The sequence below is a fragment of the Mirounga leonina genome, unplaced genomic scaffold (assembly GCF_011800145.1).
Source record: "Mirounga leonina isolate KUSES-001 unplaced genomic scaffold, KU_Mleo_1.0 Mir_169, whole genome shotgun sequence".
Classification (NCBI taxonomy): Eukaryota; Metazoa; Chordata; class Mammalia; order Carnivora; family Phocidae; genus Mirounga; species Mirounga leonina.
Window position 1 is genome coordinate 11,915,890 of NW_023270431.1, and position 6,000 is coordinate 11,921,889.

A 6,000-nucleotide genomic window follows, 5' to 3' on the forward strand; every position below is an offset into this window, starting at 1 on the left:
AAGTAGTCAAGGAAATACTATCCTGAGAGCAGAAGATCAGTGAAATGAAGAGATTTGTGCTCTAACCTACTTTATCCAAAAATGAGAATTCCTTTTTTGGGAGAAATTTTCCACTTAAATTTTAGTTTTCAAGGACAAATAGAGAATCTTATTCAAGTGCATATGTTGTTTAGGGCCAGCACATTGTTAACTATCTATAATACCTGTTAATGAAATCAATTGTTATATAATTAGGAAAACTGTAACTCATAAAAAATGATAAAAGGTCTTGAGTGGAGATAATTCTCACAGTAGAGAATTTATAGTGCATTGCATAAAATTTGTGTAGGAGGCAACACTTCACTTTTGTATCACTGATAATCACACTTCACTTGCTAAAACAGTTTATAAATTGATGATCCCTCTAAGCATAATAACCTTGAAACACTAAATTCAAAAACAAAACAAAACAAAACAAAATAGTAGTTTTATAATTATTGTCCTAATCTTTCTGAATAGGAAGCCATAGATGCTATTATGCCTAGAAATGTGTGGCAGCATGTATATTTATGAGCTTGATAGGGAACACAATTTATGGTGCAGTAAATACATTTTTGAGAAGAAAGGCTAAGTGTTGTGCTTGCCGGGAATTTTCCTCTTAATGAAAACCTGTTGTACGATGTAGCCTTAATTTAGAACCCATAGATTTAGAGTCCCTATACACACTGTTCATAGTTAAAATTATGTGTAAATCACTGTGCACACACAAAGAACAATATATTTTCATTTTTTTATCCTTTAGAGATTGTTCTTAAGTATTTTTGTCAGAACAATAATTATACATAAAATTAGACGGTAATAGATGATCCTTGAGTGAATGTACTGATATATTTTCCCCTAGGGACTTTGCTAATGTCATATACTGCCAAGGGATCTATATTTTTTATCAGTAAATTATGTGTAACTATTTCTAATGTCTTGCAATAGTGACTCTCTTTCTGAAGCATTACTCCATTTAGAGAAAGTAAAATAGACTCTTTTTTTTTTTTTAAAGATTTTATTTATTTTTTTGACAGAGACAGAGACAGCGAGAGCAGGAACACAAGCAGGGGGAGTGAGAGAGGGAGAAGCAGACTCCCTGCCGAGCAGGGAGCCCGATGCGGGACTCGATCCCAGGACACTGGGATCATGACCTGAACCGAAGGCAGTCGTTAACCAACTGAGCCACCCAGCCGCCCATAAAATAGACTCTTAATACATAGTAAGAATTCAAATTTAATGTTAGAACCAAATTATTCAAAGCATTAAGTACAAATCTGGATGAGCCGTTTTTACTTAGCACTAATTTCTAAAATATTTAAATAGGGACAGCATTATTATTTTTTAACAAATAATTTAATACTGTGAAGGAGTGCTGTGCTGTACTCAGCACAGCAAATGGTATCTAAAGATCCAGCTTCTGTCTGGAATTTGGTGTAAGAATTTAATATTACCCATTCATTCACTCAATCTGCTGGGTTCTAAGAACTGTGTAAAAGTGCTATTTCAGCCATATTACAAATATAAGATGTAACTTTCATTCAAGTAAACTTCCATCTCTGGGGGAACATAAAATTAAGCAAGTGAATTAATTCAAGAGATAAACAATTTCTGAATGAAACAATTCAGGACTAATTGACATGGGGAGACCAATCAATGTTGTTTGGACTTTAATTAGGCAGAAGGAAAGAACATTTTAAGGGTTGAAGAAACAGCACTAACAGGAAGTCAAGTCACTTAGCATGGATGGGCATTGAATTCCTCTTCAGGATAGAAGAAAAGAGAATACAATTGTGTGAAAAAATAAAATGCTAGAAATTACCTCAACAAACTTGTTCTCAAAATAGAAGTCATCTGACACATTCTAAAAACTGACTTTCATAATATTTTTGAGTCTTTCAAAAACTATTCCAAAAACTTGCTTAGATAAGCTGTCCCATGGTTTATCAATCTTTACATTAATAATAACTATGATTTTCTGAGTCAACACTTTGCATGCTTTGAATAAAATGAGCCATTTATAATACAGAACCTGGCATAGATTAAATACTCAATAAATTATTCTCTCATTTAATCTTCACCCATCAAACTCCCACTAGTTTCATTTTCTTCAATCTCACGTTATGCAAATTTTCTTCTATTAATATCCCCTGCCCATTTTTCAAATATTTAGACACTTAGGATGGTTCACCATTACCATGTAGAGCAAAAGTCCCTGAATGAGTCTTTTAAAAGTTAAAAAAGGAAAGCTGTATTTTTCTACACAGCGATTTATATTTTCCACTTTCCTCCCCTCCCCCATATAACTGTTAGATAGTGCTTACATTACATTGTGTCAGATATTCCTCTAAGCTCTTTATGTACAGTAACACATTTAACCTTTGACAACCTTGGAAAATAAGAATTATTCACATTTTAAAGATGAAAAGGTTAAGAAACTTGTTTAAAGTCAAATCAGTAGCAGTAAGTGGTTTAAGATTTGGTATAAACAATTTCTAAATCCAGGATTTTGTTAGCAATTTCTTTCACTTGAAGACTTTAACTGACTTTTCTTCGATTCTACTGTTTTCCTTCTATTTGTGTACACAATGAAACATAGTTTCATTCCAAGATTGATTTCATCTGATGCTCTTGGTGTCAATCGTTACATCTTAACCACTATGATACATCAGTGGGTGAATGGATAGAGGGGTTTGCAGTGTTAACTCATACAACACCTAATACAATGTACAACTCAATTATAGGTAACTAACTAAAAGAAATTGATTGGCGCAGTCTTGGATCTTCTATTTGTCTACAAAAAATTTGGTTGGGAATGAGTATTGATTGTCCAAACTTCTCCAAATCTGTTTTCTATGGCCTTAAATTTTTACCAGAGTTAGCTCTGGTATCTTTTCTTATAAGGGCATTAATCTCACCATGAGGGCCTCGCCATCATGAACTGATTTAAACCTAGTTTTCTCCCAAAGTTTCCATCTCCAAGTTCCATTACAGTGAGTAGTAGCACTTCAACATATGGATTTTATGGAAACACAATTCAGGCAATAGCAGTTTCTTAAAATAAAAATACCCTACTTTCTTAAAGTCTTAAATACCCAAAGTAAGTACATTCCCAACAAAGAGAAAACTCAGTAGAAATGCTAGATATCGTTTGACTGTAACTCAGAAACACTTAGGGAAACAACTTGAAAAATCATATATGCTTTCTATTTCTAAAGGTGACAATCCCAATTTTATACTTAACTTTGAGTTGAATTTCATATTTTGAACCATTTTATAGTTAAACTGAAGTTTCTCCAGGAGTTTTCAATCACTTAAAAAAATCCTCCAAAATGGGTACAGAATAGTAATATAAGTGTATTTATTGTTGAAGTGGCTCTTATCATGCAGTCTGGTCATATTTGGTCCAAATCTATACTACTCTGTACTTAATTCATGTAAATCTTGACTTTCCACGACTCTGATGGTTGTTACTAGGGAACTATTTATTGACTTTTCCATAAGAGGCACTTGTTTCTTTCACTAATTCTTGTATTCATTCCAGTTTTATCTTATTCATATTTTTCAATATTGACATTGAATTCAATCCCTAGATTTGCCAAAGATTTCTCTTTACATGAGCCTCAAACCTAACTGACACTTTTCTAACCTACTATCCAATTCACTATTCCATACTTTTTAAATTGATACTGAACTATTGATAATGAATGTATAGTCTGAACCCTGACATTTAAACAGTTTTGTAGATAATATTTATTAGATTTCAGTAAGAAAACATTAAAAACTTCTTATCAATTTCATGAGTATGTGAATAGCATTCTTATTATGCATACATATCCTTAGGATCTTATCGTTTAAAAAAATTACAATTGTTAATCCAAATATGGCCTTGAAAACATATTTATTTTAATATATAATGAAAATCATTCTCTTAAAAATAGCCATGAAACCTAATTTTAAAATGTTTACATAAAATGATTTTAATTTTACTTCTTTCCTACCATTTTGTTCAAACTGGAAATCATATATGATAACTTATAAAATTATTTATCATAAAATAATTCTAACACTTGGATTAAAAACTATGTAGCACTTATAATTTCTGCATGATGTGATCCTAGAAAGTCAGATGTTCTTTTCTTGGGAGTTTATACTTCTCATTTTAAGGGGAAACATATGACAGACAAGCTACTTGATAGAAACCCCCAGCAATGATTTCAGAGATAGAATTACATAATTTAGGATTCTCCATGTTAAGGTGTTAAATAAAACTATACTTTGAGGTTACTTTCTACTCTTCTAAATATCAGAAATTACTAACCCTAAATATTATTATTTAACATAATTTTCTCTTTGGAGGCCTTTACTAAGTGTCCAGTAACCCTAATTGAAAGATGTTAAGTTCAGAAAGTTTTAATTCTACAATATTCTTTGTATTTTGTGCATTGTCAACTAAAGAGACTGCTAATATATTGCCAAATCCACTGGGATTTACCCACTCCAGTGTTAATAGACTAACTCCCACAAATCATAGACTAACACTTGAGAATGAATAATGGTCTTTAGGATATATGATGTATTTATCTGAATAATAATGAAGACTCGGCTATCTGTAAAGGAACTTCTGAAGGCTGTACTTCATTTTTTTTTTTTTTATTGCTATGACAGTAGGAGAGAAATGAGAGAAAGGATATATGAGAGATTCCCACTGGGACTTAGCCATTTAAATCATATATTATTTTTGCATTGTTAGGATGATACTTCTCTGATCCTCAATTTCAGTCACTTGTTTTAGTTGCTAACTGTAGGAATTAAAGACAGACTTTAGTTCTAAGAGTTATGGGGGAAAAATAAAAAGCATAACCAACAGTGTTAGTTTTTTTAAACAAATATATTCACAAATAGATGTGCAAAGTAACATTATCTATATCCATCCTATCTTTGAAATCTTAAAAATCCTGGGACTGTATGTGGACTTATTTTGCTGATGAGCTGAAGGCTAAAAGTTTAAGTGTTTACTTCATAGGTTATAAGAGTATATCTAGAACATTAATGACTAGAGTCAAATAGATATGTGTTTGCATTACTTTCTCTGAAAGTCTTATTAATATACTATAAATGTATCCGAAATCCAGTGAAAATATATGCAATGAAGAACATGATAAATTTAAATTTATTTAAACAAATTCTAAAAGATTGTCTTACTGTACAGAAAAAAGGGGGGGGGATGGTCCACATATCTGAGATTCTACTGTGGGAATGAAGAGTATAGGCAAAATGCATGAAGTAAATCAGTGAAATCTCTCACCAATAATGATCTACATCCTAAGACTCCCTCTCCAGTACACCCATTATGTACAAATGTCATATTTCATTTCAAAGACAGTTTCTGTAGGTGGATTGATTTGCAGCATTAAAGCTGAGCAGGAATAAATACCAGCATCAGAACAGAGAATCCTTCTTCAAAATATTTCAACATTAATAATAAAGAAAATGCAAGTATGGGCAAAGGGAATAAAAAATTAATTTGTATCCAATGAAAAATATTTTCAATAAGAGAAATAATGGATGTTCAACAAAGAAAAGCATTTTCCCAGATGTTTAAATGGAATTGTTATACTAAATAAACACTACTTAAACTAATAGGAAAACTGAGTAGGTTTCATGGTCATGAAATAAAAATGATAAATATAATCTTGACAAATACTAGACATAATGCTTTAGAAAATAAAGTACAGGGGCACCTGGTGGCTCAGCCGGGTTAATTGTCTAACTCTTGATTTGGGCTCAGGTCATGATCTCAGAGTTGTGAGATGGAGCCCCACATCGGGCTCTTTGCTGGGCATGGAAGCTGCTTAAGATCCTCTCTCTCCCTCTCCCTTTGCCCTCCCAACTCACTCTAAAAAAGAAAGAAAGAAAGAGAGAGAGAGAGAGAAAAGAAAGAAAGAAAGAAAGAAAGAAAGAAAGAAAGAAAGAAAGAAA

The 6,000-nt window shown here is 32.1% G+C and overlaps 1 protein-coding gene across 2 annotated transcripts in view; it reads left to right on the plus strand.

Annotated features, from left to right (window-relative positions):
- CADM2 (cell adhesion molecule 2) overlaps positions 1 to 6,000 on the plus strand; it is a 1,084,478-nt gene that overhangs the window by 1,068,653 nt on the left and 9,825 nt on the right. The window lies entirely within an intron of this gene.